General features: G+C 39.7%; 1 protein-coding gene and 1 pseudogene across 3 annotated transcripts in view; one reads left to right on the top strand and one right to left on the bottom strand.

The window, feature by feature from the left end:
• Window positions 1-17,985, top strand: part of NR3C2 (nuclear receptor subfamily 3 group C member 2) — a 337,191-nt gene that overhangs the window by 246,184 nt on the left and 73,022 nt on the right. The gene's annotated exons all lie outside the window — the stretch shown is intronic.
• Window positions 8,187-8,657, bottom strand: LOC308338996 (large ribosomal subunit protein uL23-like; annotated as a pseudogene). The gene has a single exon. The product of its transcript is annotated as a large ribosomal subunit protein uL23-like (transcript).

Raw genomic sequence — 17,985 nt, 5'->3', positions numbered from 1 at the left:
TTTATTTACTGATTAAAAAATAATGATTTACATTTTGATGAGAGGCTCTTAAAAGCTGAACTAGCAAAGCTAACAAAAATGGTTTCTTCAGAATGTGCTGCTTCATTATTTTGAAAAGAAGATCTATCAACAACAATATAAAGGCAGTTGCTGAGTTAGGTCATAAAAATAAGAAACTCCAAAATGTAATTGTTGTATATTTCTCCCTTAGTGTTTTGTACAGTATTTGTTTTGAGAGGATAATAATATGAAATATGTTTAATAGTGATAAAGATAAGCAGTTACTCTGTTACCATATACTTATCTTTTTATATTACGATGAATCTGATTTGTATAGTAGAGAATCATACTCTCTATAAAAGGGCCTCTCTGCTGCATCTGTTCATTGATTTGTTCAGCAAATTTGTATCACGTGAATCTGAAATTCCGATATCCCCCCATGATGTCTCCAGTGTGGCATGAGAAGGCAGGCACTGGCCTTGCTTTCAAAGACCTAATCTTTAAGAATGAAGAATTTATTATGGGCCAGATGAGCATTAAGAATTGCAGCAGGGCACTTAAGAGCACCATTAGTGTTGACGGTGGCACAGATCCCTAGAGTTCTTTGTCATTGCCTTGGAGTGGTATTATCCACTAACTTCTTGATTCGTATTTATCAATTGACGTGGCGGCCCCTCAAGATGGCTTCCCATGACTCTGTCCCTTGATATGTGGTGCATCCTGGTTGCTTTCTTTGTGCATTGATCCCACCAAATGGCTTTATGGCAGTTTCCCATCCTTGTGTGGGACGTTGTCTGGAAAGGAGCAGCTCTGCATCGTGAAGCCTTAAAAAAGGACCACACAGCCCCTTCCCACTGCACACCACCCCGTTTCCAACTTCAGCACCTGTCTTCACTTGATGCTGCTCCCTGAACTCAAATTATGAGGTTAGGCCCTTCACATTCTTGCCAAAAAATTAAACTGACTTTATCGTGAAGATTTATGGCCATCTTTAGAGGATTTTCCATCATTTCTAGTTTGAGGACAACTGAGGCAGCTCTGGTTAGTCTCCTGAGAACACATTCCATGTCTATCTCTTTTGTAGCTCTTGTAACATGAGAGGAAACGTCTGTAGAGAAAGGCCGGAACTTTGGGAGCCACTTTCTAGAAGCTAACCTTCTGCCCACCCCCTTCAGTTCCTGAACCACCCTAGCATGTTACTGATTCCCCAGAAACTTCAGAACCCACCTTCAACAACTGCCAGAGAAGTCAGGAGACAAACTGTTATGAAGAACTTTTTTTGTAATGTTTTTAATTCTTTAAGATTTCTTTTCTCACACAGTTTTCTTAATTTAGAAATAGCCAAATCAAGCCATTCTTTCTTTCTTTCTTTCTTTTAATATTTTATTCATTCGAGAAAAAGAGAGAGAGTAAGCTGGAGGGAGAGGGAGAGAGAATCTGAAGCAGACCATGATGCAGGGCTCCGTCCCATGACCGCAAGATCCTCAAGATCGTAACCTGGGCCACTTAACCTACTGAGCCACCCAGATACCTCTAGCCATTCTTGATTCTAAAACTGGAGTAGTTCACCAGTGAAAACTCAGTTTCACCTTCATTTGGCAGTTCATGATAATTACTTAGAAACATTTGCATATGATAATTAGCTCCTTTATTATTTTTTTTTGATGGGTGGGTGGGGATGGAGGATTAGAGGTAAAGGGAGAGAGAGAACCTTAAGCAGTCTCCATGCCCACTGTGGAGCCTGACGTGGGGCTGGACCTCACAACCCTGAGATCATGACCTGGGCCAAAATCAAGTCATGCGATTAACTGATTGACCCACTCAGGCACCCCAACTCACTTTTTTGTCTTTTTCTTTTAAATCCTATAGAATAAAAACAACTTCCCATTCTGTATATATTCATATATTTAGATAAGCTAAGTTGAGTGAGGTTAGAAATTTTAAGCCACATTCAAAAGATTATGCAGAAGAAAAAAGGGAAGCCCAGGAGGACTCTGCAATTAAGGGATATTTTAGGGTGGTCGTTCTTGGTTCTGGCTGCATATCAGATTCACACTTACCCTTGCCCTGCTCCCAGAAGCCCTCATGCAGTAAATCTTAAGGAGCATGGGCATCTTTACTTTGAATAAAACTACATTGTGCATCAGTTCACTAGAGCTGAAAACAACTGTTCTAGGGGTTACTAGAACATTGGTAGCAGTTTTCTTAGCATAAGAAAACCCTTTCATTGTTTGGTTTTTTAAAGCACCTTAGTTTTTTTTTTTTTTTTTTTTCTATTTAGTGTTACTTTTCTTTTTTGCAAGTAAATCATTAAGCAGTTAGAAAATATTTCTTTATTGGGGGAAGTCCCCTAAAAATGATATTTTAAGTTAACATATTTGTATTTTCCTTGTTAACCCTAACACAGACTTACAGAGGGCTATGTTAGCTTTTAGTCCACTGACTTTGGTGGTCCGTGCTTTTCAAAGCAGTACTTTGTAAATTATACACTTAAATGCTACAAATAATGGGGGGCAGAGTGTTCAAAATGCAAAGAATGAATGTTGGTTTCTTATCCTGAGAGAGGACAAGTCTGAAACAAGGGCCCTAGACTTGTCTTCTGGGGAGCCATGTGTGGAGGAGATGAGGAGGCAGAGAATAATCTCGGGAAGAACGCTAAGGGGGGAAAGAAGGGGATGTGGACAGGACTGTGATTTGTTGTAAGAGAGGAAACTGATTTAGAAACGCCATCCTCAGTGTCACGTCACTTTTCTTTGTTCGCTCCCACCTCATACCCTGGGCATGTGTGGACATTTGCACCCCTGAAGAGAGCTGGGAGGAGACCAAAGGGAGCAAGTTTCCATCTTCCCACACACACAGTGCCACCACCCCTGCCGCAGTGCTCCTCTCTCAGCAAGTCATCACGGGCCTGAAGATGTCTGTGTGCGTTCCGTCTTCCAGGCCCTCAAGTGGGTCTGTTCCCCACACAGTTGTTCTTCAGAGTAAAGGACCTTCTGACCCGCTTCTCCATCCTGGCTCAGTAGAGATGGTTTGGGCCACATCATTAAACTTTTCAGATAATAGTGGTGACACATTTCCAGTTATTTCATGGTTAAACAAAACTCCTTATCAGGCTTAAAATATATAAGGGCTTTGATTAAAATGCCCTGGATTAAAAAAACAGATTCAAAATAAAACTTAAAAGACTTAGTTCTATTTGATTTATTTACTGTAAGGTTCACTAACTGCCCTGTTCCCAGCAGGCTTTCCTATCCAATAGGTCGATTTTTTTCAAAATGTTTGACTCATTTTCTCCTTTAATAAAGAAACTCTGAAGCCTCCCCTTAGGTTATTTGAAATAAAATAAATGGGATCCTGTGACTGAACATAAAGCCGTGAATACAATGCTGGTCTGTTTTCAGCCTGCACACATCCCTTTCACCTCCACCTGCTCTCCCGGGTCCCGGAAAGGGTCTGTACCGCTCCTAGGCACCGGCCAGTGCGACTGGTCCTGCCAGCCACTCCGCTGTGCCCTCCACACAGTTGGTGACTTCCCCCACCCCGCAGCTCCCTCTGCTTCGGTGCTGTGGGGAAGTTCCTGCCAAGTCAGCCTCACTGCTGTGAGTGACGGGGTCCCTTTGTCAGGCACAGCAAGGGCCTCTCATTTGCAGCAGACACAGGCAGGCCAAGGAAGCCGCCTATATTCCTAAGTGTATGAGTTTCCTATCAGTGCTATAAAAAGTACCATAGGATTAGAACAACACACATTTGTCATCTCACAATTCTAGAGGTCAGAAATCCAAAAGGGGTCTCACTGAGTTAAAATAATCAATGTGTCAGGAGGCTGTGATCCTAGGTAGAGGCTCAAAGAGAAAATTCATTTCTTTACCTTTTCCAGCTTCTGAAGGCTGCCCACATTCTTTGGCTTGTGACCTGCTTCCATCTTCATAGCCAGATTAAATGCATCTCCCCTACTTTAATGTCATTAAATCCGCAGAGTCCCTTTTGCCCTGGAGGGTAACACATTCACGGGTTCTGGAGACTGGGAGGTAGATGTCTTTGGGGAACCATTCTTTTGCCATCACACTATTAACCATCTGTATCCAATAAAACACAGTTGCCAGTCTGGGATTTCTGGATGGCTTCCTGATTTGGGTCCTGTCCATACTTACCCAGCTCATCTGCCTCTCTCCTTACCCCCTGACACCACCCCATCTTTCCCTAAAGCCACGCTGATTTCTTGTTCACAACCTTCTGGCTGTGCCTTTGTCCACACAGTTCTGAAATGGCCTACATACTCCTCCCCTATGCTGACAAGTCTCTAACCCACTCCACTCCTCCTTCTTAAAACTCATCACCTCCACATTGAGGACAACCCTCACAGATGAGTCTTTCGCACAGTGGGGAGAACTTCCATTCCTTTTTAGACAGTTTCAGGATATTATGTATGTATATAATTTATTAAGACTTCTTGTATAAAGCTTTCTATGACTTCCTCAGATGAAGTTAATTAGTACCTCCTCTGTAACTCCAAAGCCTTTGTTGGAGCACTTCTCAGATTTGACTACAATTATTTGTTTATAGGTTTTTCTTGTCAAATAGTCTTTGAATTTCTCAGGAACAGAGCTCTCCCTTTGTCTTTATATCTAGAGCACTTAAACAAATCAGTGTGTAATAAATGCTCATGGGATAAGTGAGTGAATGAATGAGCATGCATTAAACTTTGCACAAATATAACTAAGCTGACCATAGCAAAAAATTCTAAGTTTGGTTAGACAGTTATTTAAGGCACAGTATTCTCATTTTGAAACCAGTCCCATAACAAAGACTCCGAGGATGATATTTTAAGAAAGTTCTACTATAAATATTATTGTTTCCATCCCCTTACCAAGAAGGTACAGTTTCCAAAAAACTTATGAAAAGTCTTGATCATAATGTTGACTTATATAGTATAACTGGCAACTTCTTAAATGATAATATATTGCAAAAAAGCTTTTGTGTATCTCTTTGTTCGTTGATGGGGGATTTTATGTGATGTTTGAACTTCTTAATTATGCTTATCTAACCACAATTTTTGTCACCAGCGTGGGAGGATGGAATTTTGGGGTAGCTGTTGTAGCTGTCAAGGTGGAAATTCTAGCCCTGGTCTGATGATTGGTAGTAAAGCTTTAAGTTCAAGGTCTAGAGAGGCTCCTTTGAGTTGGCCCAGAGTGAAAGGACTGGAGAAATGAGCCTTCAAAATAAATGTAAAAAAAAACAGGGTTACAAGGTAATGGAAAGAAAAGAAAAGAAAAGAAAAAAATACAGGAGTGCGGAAGACCTGAGATGAGTAGGTTAAGACGGAGATTTGGTGAAGCAGCTTAGTGGGATCCCAAGTCCCTAGGTTCATTAATTACATCGGTGGAATCTACGGTCTCCAGAACAGTTGTATCCAAGGTCAAAGTCAGGCATATATGCTGATTTCAGGTGAGAAAAGAAACCATCTTCCCAAGAACTTCACCAAGATTGACGGAAGTGCTCAGCCCATGTTTGGGCAGACATTTGAGTGAACAGATATAAGCAATGCTGTGTTCGTGACCATAAATGTGAAGACGGTGTTCTGGTCCCATTTCTGGGAAGTAGAGAAGCCTGCCAGCCGAAGAAGGAGCGTGTTATCACGGAGGACCTATAAGGCTCTCATCCATGAGAAAAATGTGAATCTACCGAGCTGAACGGTGTAAAACTACACTCTTGATTGAAGCAGCTCTGTGCAGGTTATATCTGGAAATTCCTTTACGTTATAGTCATGCTTAATTGTATGCTTCATTTGGCTGCGTGCAGGGCTACCATTCATGGGATGGGGGGAAAGGTGCAACTTCCGAAGAAGTAGGCTATAAACCTATGGGTGTGGACCTTTTTACCTCCAGGTGGTGTCAGCAGGAAGTTGACCATGGGGAGCAGTGCCAGGAACACAGCTGAAGGAAGACTGCTTTGTTTCATTGCAGGAACAAATATTCTTTTAATGGATGGTTAGTAAGGAAGCTTATTGTATAAAACCCAGCTTGAAGTTTAATGTGAGAATGTTGAAGTCAGTCAGTCATTACTCATTTTTTATGAGTGTAATAACATGCAGGATATGCACTTGTCAGTCAGTACACACACGCTTTGAGCATGGTAGGGTACTTGGCCGTGGCTTTTGAATTGCTAACCTGACGCTGGGATTACACTAAGCTGCGGGAACTCCTCTAGTGTGCCGGTGTGTGTGCCCATGTTGCTGGTAAATTATGTTTGCCGTGTAGCCCAGATAATAAGATTAGGATTTTTAGAAGGCTAAACGTGAATTTTAAGTTTATGGGTAGGTCCTAATCTTTTAAAACACTACCAATGCATATAGGGAATTTTGTACAGAATTAACCTGTCTATGAAGCACAGGAGAAGACCTCCAGTGCTCTGTCTGAGGGAAGTAGCCAGCTCTCAGCTCCAAGCATTCGTTGCCATGGGGGAAAATACGCAGATCTTGTTAGAATTTAAGATTTCTTTTTGAGATATCAGAATTATAAAATTTCTGGTGAAATATGCCAAAGTCTGAAAGATGAAAACGAAGTTTTTAAATTTTACTTAGTTCACTTTCCAGTTTATGACTTCTGCGATCACGGAAACTAACTTTAGGAGCATAATAAATTAGTATGCTGCTTATTTCAGTTCTCATTTGATTGTTTTTTATATAGTCTAAGAATTTAATTATCTTTCTAGCTCACTGTTACTGTTTTTATCAACTTCCATAGTGTAAACCAGTGGTTCTCAATCAGGGGCAATTATATCCCCAGGGGGCTATTAGGCAAAGTCTGGAAATATGTTTCGTTGTCACAGCTTGGAGTGGGAGGATGCTACTGGCATTTAGGGAGTAGAGGGCCAGGGATGTAGCTATTTAAATAGTCTACACTGCATAGGACAGAACCCAACAACAAAGAGTTATCTGGCCTAAAATGTCGGTAGTGATAAGACTGAGAAACCCTGCTGTAGCCCGTGTTTTAATTTCTGTGTCTTGCTCCTTCCCTTCCTTTTTTTTTTTTTTTTTTAAGAACCTTTTCCTAGGTCCTCTGTTTCTCCTCCCTTCTGTAATCTCACTCAGAACCTTTAGGGTGGTGGTTCTCAATTTCAAAATGCAAGAAAAAAATCACATGGGAGTTCCTAAAAACTGAAGACCCTCAGCCCCCACTTGTAGATATTCTGACCTGTAGATCTGGGATGGCCCAAGATTCTGCATCTTGAAAAGCCTCCAGGTGATCCTGAGGAAGACCATGCGTAGACCACAGTTAGAGTGGTAGGATTATGTTTGTTTTCGGAGTGTCTGCTTTTCTTCATTTGTTTAGATCCTCTAATTGTTGAACTTCTCAATTATGTTGTTACTTTTATTAAGCCCTTAAAATATACATAGCTTTTAATAATTATTTATACTTTGGGATTATAAAATGTATCTATGGACAAGTCAACCAAGTAGCTGGATAATATAGCTTATAGATTTCTTCCCAAAATTTCTGGTCTCTTTTCCCTACTTTTTTTGTAATATACCTTATGTCTTCTCACTGGTTGAGAGCGGTTCCTTGAAAATACAAAATTGAAAGCTTGTTTTTTAAATGTATGAACCAAGACAAAAAAAAAAAAAAAAAAGAGCATGGACTATAAGAGCTGAAAATATTAGAAATAATCCGTGTAAGTGATTCCTTAGCCAAACTGATGCATATGAAATGTTACAAAAAAATTAACTTCCTGGAGTTGGTAGTTTATGCCACGTACCTGTTCCATGGAGGCAGAAAGGTGAGGGCAGTTGTAGGTACATAAGACCCATTTCTCCAAATCCTGCCTGACACTTAGGAAAACGGCCTGTTTATGCAGATACCTGCCTTCAGGGGCTTCGACTCATGCCTGGCATTCTCTGCATCATAACAGCTAAGTGCAAATCACAGGGCTTTGAGAGGTCTACAGCAGTTATTCAGTGGCTTGAAATTTATCATTAGAGTGATACATGGCAATTATTGGGTCACTAATAAGGCATATCCTCTGAGATGTCATTACCAAAACAGATGTCCTATACACAAATAAGACAACTTAGGATCATGCAAACAGTGTTAGTCTACTAACCAGCTTGCCACCAAGAGTCATGAGTAAAAAAAATTTTTTTTAATCATGAAAAAAACTGTATTTAGATTTGGCCAGCTGGACTCAGTTTACACGATCCCAATTTTGTTGGCAACATCCAAAGCATCATAGTCAGGGGCCAGTCGAACATATGCCTTCTTCTCTCCACCAGGCCTGATCAAGGTGTTGACCTAGGCCACATCAGTGTCATAGAGCTTCTTCACAGCCTGTTTGATCTGCTGCTTGTTGGCCTTGACATCCACAATGAACACAAGCATGTTGTTGTCTTCTATTTTCTTCATGGCTGGCTTGGTAGTCAGGGGGACCTTGATGATGGCATAGTGATGAATCTTGTTTCTCCTGGGGGCACTCTTTCGAGGGTATTTGGGCTGCCTTCGGAGACGCAGAGTCTTGGGTCATCCGAACATAGGTGATGTGTGGATCTTCTTTTTTTTGTGGCTGTGGACGCCTTTCAGCACCGCTTTCTTGGCCTTCAAAGACTTTGCTTTGGCTTCGGCTTTGGGAGGGGCAGGGGCTTCCTTCTTAGCTTTCGGTGCCATCTTCGTAAAAGGGATTTCCAAAGAGTCATAACTTTTTATCCAACTTTGACCACTTTCTCATAATAATCCTGAAGAAACTATTTTTAAGAAAACCAGAATCCTGTTTGGTTGACTTCATGTTCATGCCAAATGAGAAGATATTAAAGTAGTTATCGGATGGCCAGAAAAGGTTTTCAGCGTCTCCCTCATAATTTTCATCAAATGCCTTCCAACGTCCTATAAATAAATACAGATAAATGTTTTACTGAGCCGCTCCTCTATAAAAATTGCTGCTAACACTGCTAATAGGCTACTGAACTTGAAATGATGAGGCTGAATGTATCTTTCACCTTAACCACCTGGAATCTCAACAAATTCAACTCTCCGGAACTTTATTTCCTCTGATTTAAGATGAGGAGATTAGACTGTTTTGTGATGTCCCTTCTGGTTCTAAAAGGCTATGATTCTGTTAGAGTGCCCACAATTTGGATATCAAGTGTTGAATTGGTGAGTCATTTGGGGCAGGAGAAGACCACAGCATTTCCCTGCATCCTACGCTCTTCCCCAAGGATGGGTCAGGGTTAAGGGCAGAATCATTTCCCATCATTGTGCCCACAAAAAGGAACCCATGCTGCTGTGTCTAACTCGGTGATACTAATTGGGCCCTAAGATTAGGAATGTTGAGTACCTCTTTCCTGGATTTTGTCTCTAGATGGAATAGTTCTTCTATGAGGTTAAAGAGGTAAAAAACTTACTTTTGGCTTTTCCCTTTATCGTCTCTCATTAGACTCTCTGAAGGTTAGAACCAGCAGGGCTGCCTGCCCTCCACTACTGTACTTGACTTTCTTCTTCTTGGAGGACACCTGACCTGCCTTTGTGATCAAACTAAGGCTGGGTTGAGCCTTGGCTAGAGCTGTTTTCTGAATAGACTGGCCTAGCTCACTGGGCTTTGGGACAAAACCTAACATATTGTTTTCCTCAAGAACTTTGTTAGAGAATGGTGACTGTAGTCATCACATTAAGAAATGCGACTGGTTATAGAATATCAGCAAAGCATTCATTCATTTTCACTTTTTCCTCTTTGTTCAGTAAGCACTTATTTAATACCTGCTGTGTGCTTTGATAAGTTCTAAGCATGAGAATATAGAACTCAAACAAATGAGTATAGACTATATCCTTATGTTGGGCATGTCTCATGATCTTTATTCTCTATTCTTACCTATAAAGGGAGAATAGTTGAATCTAAGAAAGAATTTTGAATCCTAACTCTGGGCCCAAAGAAATTCCCATGAAAGCTTACAAATTCTCGAATGGGAATGTTATAGACTTGTGTCTTCCCCCATTCAATTATGGAAGTTAAAAATTATTATGGGCACTAAAAGTGGTGTTTTACATTGTATGTGCCTTAGAACCACATTGTCCATTTGAAAATCATAGCATGAAATTGGCCCCAACCCAAATCAGCAATGAAGAATTGACTCCTAGCCAAGACCTGTGCTCTGGGATTGACAGCCGTGGGCCACCCCGTGACGCTAGAAGAGGCTTGTTCAAGCACCAGCAAAGCCATTAGTGCAGTTTATCATCAAAGGCACCATCCATTCTTCAGAGCTACATAGAGGGGTGTTAAAAATCACAACAGCCTAGCAGACTGTGTTTTAAATGAAGGGAAACCCATCTTTGGAATATGAGCAGAATACTAATGGGAAAATGGCAGGCAGTTTATGAGAAGAAACCCTAACTGTTTTTGTTTAATCTCCTTATTGCAAATGTGACGTTACTTTAAAAATTACTTACAGTGTCATGAATCTGAATTATAGCCTGAAAGAAAAATTTTCAGAATGGCCCAATTATCCTTCCTGTGCTAATAAACTGGTCTCCAGAAGACCTCCTCAGGGCAGCTCATCTTCCAGCTTTGATGGAGAAGGGTTGGCTTATTTTCATCTAAATCTATAGTTCAATCTCCTATGTGAAGGAAAAATAGATTATAAGGAATCATGGAATATAAAAGGGGATTTAACATTTACTTCTCCTAAAAGTTTCTTTTTATGGGCTAGGATCATATTTATTAAGAACTTTCTTGAGTTCTTTCCGCCCACGGGTCCTGTCCCTGTGCTTTAATCAAACCACCTTTTTTGCCCTAAAAAAACACAAACAAACAACAAAAAAAAAACTTCCTGAAATTCTTTCTTGGACCTTTTTTTTTTTTTAATGTAGCTAAATGATATAAATTTGAAGACTACTTTTGAAACTTAAATGGAAAGCATATTCTTTTAAAGATGCTTTTGTCCCGCTTGCTGTGCTGAATTAGGTTTTGAGAGAGCCACCAAAGCTCTGGAATTTACACTGTGGCAGAATACCAGAAGAAAAAAATAGCTGTTCGTCTTCTAAACAGAGCAGAGAGGTCAGGCATGGGAGTCCACCCCCACCCTGGCATGGCTCTGCTCACCACCAGGCAGCTAAGAAGGCTCCTCCTCAGCTGTGACCTGAGACCTACCAACACAGACATCATCAGAGTGCCTCAGAATGTTCTAGCGCTAACCCTGTGTGCAGAGAAAAGCTGGAATGAAAACACGAGAAGCAAATGCAAGAGAATCACTTATTCAAAAAAGGCCATTTGGTTTGGCTCAGCTTTATCTGGGAGTTTCCAGACCAATTCAGCCTGTATCCTGAAGAGATCCCAGCCTAGAAAAATAATTTTTTTTCAAGTACATGCATCATTGGCTACTATTAATTCTTAATTTAGACTTATTCTGATAATGTCAGTGGAATAAAATGTAGAGTAATATTTATTTAAAATGCATGAAAGCTACAAATATTGACATTTGTTTTCTGTTTCCTCAGGGCTATTTAATTTCCCCCCCGACTTGATGTCATCCTGTTAACTTGTTAACGTGTTTACTTATCCTTTTTTTCTATTAGCATTAGCTTCTAATATGAAGATTTTTTAAAAATTCTGCTTTGCTTCTTTGTCTTGCATTTTTTTAATGTTGAAATACTAAAGTGATCATATTCAGAAATGCAGAGTGTTTTCTGTGTTATGCCAGTTGTTAAAAATACATGTTTATATCAATTCATGGGATTATTATTCTGTGTTTGGTTATCTAGTTCACCAATTCTTTTTCTTGCTAAGAAGTTTTAATAATTTTTAATCATCCAGTTATAATCTCCACATCAGTAGTCTCAACTAAAACCTCTTCAGTTTACTTTTCATGTAAGGAATGTAAAGCATTACTTATAATTTGATTAAAATTGAGATGACTTTATATAAATATGCTGTTAAGTAACAGTCCTTAAAAATAATTAAAACTATAATGATGTGGCTCTAAGTAATTATTTTACAGAAAGAATATTGAGCCATAAAATCTTTTGAAGAAAACTGGTATTGGAGATAAAACTATCCTCCTAGTCTGCATATTTTTGCATTCCACTCCATAGCTTTTCTTTCTTAGGTGCACAAATAGTAGTCATTAAAAAAAAAATCTGAAATTGAATTTAGGCCTCGTTGCATTCGAATTCTTGAATACTTGCGAGTTGTAAGGTCACTGGGTACAATGAAAGGGACCAAGAGGAAGAAGCCACTGCACTAAAGTAGGAGCAAATGCTAAGAGGGAAAAACAGAACAATCGAAACATGCCTAAAAAGTGATGTGCAGGCAAATGTTAAAGCATTGTATTTTAAGTGTTCTCTTAGAGCTTATTTATAGACTCTTTTGCCGAAAATGTTATAAAGAAAAATGCCATTCATCAAGAATAAATAACCTAATGTATCTATTGGATAAGCTTTTGTTTATATATTTATAAATCTAAATAAATAAACAAACGTGTGTGTGTGTGTGTGTGTGTGTGTGTGTGTGTATAATATACTACTTAAGGTAGATCCCACTTAGCCAGCTTGCTGGTTTGAGAAGGTACGCATGGGGCCCTTTCTGTGGATTTTTTGCCCAGCATGTGTCCTAGCATCTGACCAGTTCTTTTTGGCCTGAGCCAATGGAAGATCACGCTAGGGTGCAGGAAAGCACAGTAAATTAAGCTGGGCACTGTAGTCTGTTTCCAGGTCACTGACTTCTGCCTCTTTCTCATACCTTGTTCACCCTTTGACCTTGTTAGAACAGTAATGTTTCTTCATAAAACATTCTTAATGAGACTATTTACCTTGCATACCCAATGAGATCATGCTTCATGTTATAAATTCTGTGCTCAAACATATGCCAAGAAGGCAACCCTTGCAGCTGTTAAAGAATTAACTTTTTAACTGAGGGAGGGACCTTTTGCTTGGCAGCCACAGCCAGCATGGCACTGTTTTTCTTATTTTGAGTATATTATAAAGCTAGATGGAGGTTTTTATTCTCCTTTTTTTCCCCTTTTTGCTTATTTGTTTGTGTTTTGTTTTACGCCCACAGATATATCGATCTTGAGCATAGCATAGTTATTCCTAAAGAATGTGAATTTACAAAGCAGATGAATAATATGTATTTTTTTTTTCAAGAATGTTCATCTGATTTCAAAGATCTATTTGACCAAAGAACTCAACTCTCAGTCGCAGTGGAGCTTAGGACCTTTATCTTTGATCAGAAGTAGTGAGTTCTTCTGCCCCAATATATACTATTTTTTTACACAGACCAGTCTGAATTCTGCATCTTTTGGTACCTTCTTCCATCAGAATGAAGGTGCCCTCACCTGAGCAAATGCATAAAGCCCGGGACACCTGCTACAGCAGTAGCAGCCCAAGAGTATACCAAAGTTGGCCCTTCTGCCCAGGGAATGAGGAGAGAAAATATCTTGTGAATCAGTACATGTCATAATATGCCTTCTACTGAAAAGATTAATCTCTTCAATAGAGGCAGCCTTTGGTAACCTTGCTGAACTTGTAAAAGTCATTGGAGGGCCAGGCCTTTTTTCACCCCCCTTTGACCTCCTGATTTGATGTCACTTGCACACGTAATGGGGCTTCTGTCTTCTGTTTTTCCATTGTCATTACAGTAGTTCACTGCCTACTTCCTCTGCCACAGTCCCATCAGTGCCATCCTTGTGACCCTGTGCATACCGCCGTACCCATCTGAGTGGTGGTGATGACAAGCAGTACTGACCTCACAAGGTCCTTCTGAGGAGTCAATTGAGATCTTTTTACAAGAAAATATTGGCAATAATCCATTTTTACAAGAAAATATTGGAAATAATGCCATCCTAGCACTTAACATACAGATTCTCAGTGAATGGCAGCTCTTCACCATCACTATTTCCCCCACTAATAAAATTAGTTTAAGGTAGTCCCAGCCTGGCCACACCTGGAAGATTTGCTGGGTTACCTTCAAAACTCTGGCCCAAAATGGAACCCTCTCCATACATAGCCTCATCGTACACACATTCCTGAGTCTGACTGGCATTGAAAGAAAAAAGGGAGGGGAAAAAATGTTGCTATTAGAGGAAAAAATTTCATATACATATATAAAATAAAATATAAGTGCCATAAAAACAATCATATTAATCATCTGTCTAGCCCTAGAAGCACCTTGTAGGCAGATGCTTGCTTTGCACCTTTCCCACCTCCTGTCTCCAGCTGGGAAAGTATCAGAATATGTCATTGGGGATTATCTTCTAGAACCTTGTTGCTATCTCTGCAAAATTAGTAGACCCCCTATTCTGGCTGCCTCAGATTCCCTTAAGTCTGTCTGATGAGATTTGGCTTCTGGTCTTTGGGACTCTCCTCTTAGAGGAGTCAGTGGGGCTTAACTTTGGGTGATCCTCATAGAGGGAGGTGGCTGGCCCACGTGGGTCTTCAGTGTAATCTGAATCACACCGGAAGCAAACCAGAGCATGGTGGGAATTAATGCAGAGGGATACAGGAAAATGTGACCTCCCAGAGAAAGATAAAACAACTTCTCCCTCCCATCGTCCAACTCTCCTAAGTATCTTGTCAGTACCACTGATCCCACACTTATCATGGTCTGCTTTACAAGCCTAAATACTTTCTTGTGTATTGATCCAACTTCCTTCCCCAAGATTCTGATCTCTTGTCAAGGCTCAGATCTTGTTATTCAACACTGCACCACACACAGAACAAGACACCTTCTATGCAGTGGTTAGATACTGGTCATTGGCTAAGTAGTGAAGAAACGAGTTCTCTAACAGCAACAAAATTATGTCTATTACAGATGTAAGGATATCTGTGGGTATATTTGTACACACATTAAAATTTAATATGTGGAGATCCACTGATTTGGAACATCTTTTTTCCCCAGGTTTATCAAGGTTATGATTAACAAAAGATTATTTAATGTGTACTATGTGGTATTGTGATATAAATATACCTCTGTAGTGATTGCCACAAGCTACTATATATCCATCACCTCATACGGTTACCATTTTGTGTGTGTGTGTGTAATGCTTTTTAAAATGGTCAGAAGTTGGGTTTGAGTTTGCCATGGCATGTTTCCTGTGTTGCTAATATAAACAATGCCTGTTAATTTATTAAGTTATGTACATTAACATGAGAATGTTTAGAGATAATTTTTAAAACACCCTGTTTTCAAGTTCTTCAACCACTCAAGGAGTATTTATAAACAATTGAAATGCCACTTGTTTATTATCAATTGAGAAGCTAATCATTTAGTCATAAATGAGGGTGCTGGACACTCACCCCAGCATCCAGCCTAGTGAATACTAGATGCTCTTTTTCCTGTTAGTACCAATGAGAGAGGTTTTGCTGCAAAACCAATGAAACCTTTAGAAAGATGACATTCCCCCATTTGCTTTTACAACACAGAGATATTTGGTTGTTCTCCCAGCTCCTGAGTGTGCCTTCTCTGGCAGTAGAAAGGCAAAGAGCAGCCATGCAAATAGAGAGGATGAGGAGGGTAGGAAAACATGACCAATGAGAGGGTGACAAGAGAAATGGTCTGTTAAAGGAGGGATGACGGGATGGGTACTGTTATTGTCCTGTGGGTTCAATCTAGAAGTTATATTTGGCCTGTGAACAGAAAATCCATGTTTTCACATAACCTGAGTATATCCTCTCTAATATTTCCTGCCGAGACCTAGAATTTCAAGACATAGCATGGAGCTTCTCTAAAATGACAGAATTCTCACTTTAAATTTTTCCAGTGAAATGTTGTGATTGAAAAAAATCCCACCCCAGTCTTTTATTCTACTCCAGAAGAAGAATAAGGAAAGGAAAAAAAAAAAAAAGCTGTGCTAATTACCCATTTCTAGGGTAATTAGTACTTGAGAAAGATCACGATGAAAGTACTATGAGAACCTTGTTTATCCCTTCATTTTGCTGTGAGATATAAGAATGACAGAAATCCTAGCTGGCCATCATACTACTCCCCCAAAAGTTTGTCAAAAAGGTATCTTACAGGTTCTGTCAGCCTCAGAAGAGAGGGTAAACCGAAAAGGAAATCTTACCATGCCACGTTTAAGGCCTTTGTGAATCCTTAGAACTCATTGGGAGTTTTTCACACTTTTTAGAAAGTCCAGCCAGATGCTCCCTGCTTGCTTCTGCATATTGGTCAGGATGGGAAGCAGGGCCTCCCCATTGCACAGCTCCTGGGGGAGCAATTCATGGAGAATCTATAGAGTTCTGTCTCCCAGCAGTGCCAGGAAAAAGTGGCTGCCAAGATGCTGTTAGTAATTAAGGACTTGGCAGCTGAGGGCCGCCTGTAAGCACATCCTAGTTACTGTAACTTCCAGGTAGAACAAGAGAATCTCCTTTAGGCCTAAGTGGGACTGGGACATGTACACAGTCACGTTACTGCACCTCCCCCAACACCATGCACGTGCGCACACCCACCCGCAGCTGTCGTTGGCACTCAAGAAATGAAGTAGGGCTCTGGCCACCTGGACGCATGCGTTCCCAAGCCCTATGCCCATTAGCTCCACGGTAATTTAGTAAGGTGGTTGGTAAGCAGTGTTAAGACCCCAAATTTATGTTCACTGATGCTTTGGATAATGGAAACATGCTTATTAAGGATCTTTAGCAAAAGATTTTCCTGTGTAATTAGCAAACATCTTAATTATACACTTGGACTTGAAGCTTGTGCTAATCTTAAAGTATAAAAATGATGCAAATTAGACAAAGAGAAAAGGATTAGAAGGGAAGCTGCGTAATATAACTCCATTACTAAAGTATAATAACTTATCCAAGTTTATTAAAATTTGAGTTTGAAATAATTCAACATTTATTGAGTACCCATAAGCATCATCGAGAGGATGTTACAGGAACACATAAGACACTATTACCAACTTTTAGGAGCTTTCATTTTAGAATACAGCATGTATTAGAAGAACAGCATAAAATTTTCAAGTGTTTTAGAAAGGCTACTTTGAGTAATAAAAGTGTAATTTATTATGTAGCTCCCTGTACTTTTAGAAAAGATATTGGACGAATACACATGGCTGCAAAATCTGCACACTGAAAATATTACCCTGAGCTATTTAAATAAATACAGAGTATTACTCGATTCCAAGTGTGTCCCACATATATTCACAAAATCACAGGGTAAAGTTAAATGTACCTGAAATACCAAACAGAATGTTGATAATCTGCTCACTAGCTTATGCTACAGGACATAGTCTTGTGGATAAGTGCTAGAGAAAACGTTAAGCTCTCTTCTTTTTGATATTTCATGGCATTGACCTTAAATCAGCCAGGAGAATAAACACAGCATGATAGACCTAAGGCCTAAAACAAATATGAGTTTTATAATTAATTTTCAAGCAAATATCACTTTTAATAAAAGTTGAAAATATAACCCTTGTCTATTCCTAGTCAATCAAATTATGGTTATCATCAGATGTAGTCTTACAATGAATGAGGACATTTTAATGAACCAGAATATTTTAAATATTTGCAAAATTTTGGGAAGAATGGCAGTACCATTGAAATATTATATCAAAAAGGTAAGAAAAATATTATTTCAGATGTTAGTAATAATTTCTAACATGGTTTTATTTTTCTTTCCCAAGTTAGCCCTCTGCGAGATAGGAGAGGGAAGCCCCATCGTCTCCATTTTTCAGATGAACCAGTTGAGGCTTAGAGAAAAGTTTACGTGACATAGGCCGTTTGAAATGTCTGATTCCCCAAATGATCACTATATGCTATTGGTGAGGCACTTGGCTGATTTCTTTTCTTAGTGGTCTCTCACTCATCCGTTCCTCAGAAGCATCTGAGTTCTCCACTGTAAGCTCAGCACCCCTGGGCAGAACTCGTTTGCAGCTTCCCATTTGCATATGTGAATATGATACATTTGCTTTTCATTGCAGCAATTCTGAAAAATCAGATTTTTCTGACACATATCTTTTATTGAAGGAGACAGTCTATAAAGAAATGAAATGATTTGAAATGACTGTTT

This window comes from Martes martes, assembly GCF_963455335.1.
Source record: "Martes martes genome assembly, chromosome: 2".
NCBI classification, from domain to species: Eukaryota; Metazoa; Chordata; class Mammalia; order Carnivora; family Mustelidae; genus Martes; species Martes martes.
This window is presented reverse-complemented; position numbering and strand designations above follow the sequence as displayed.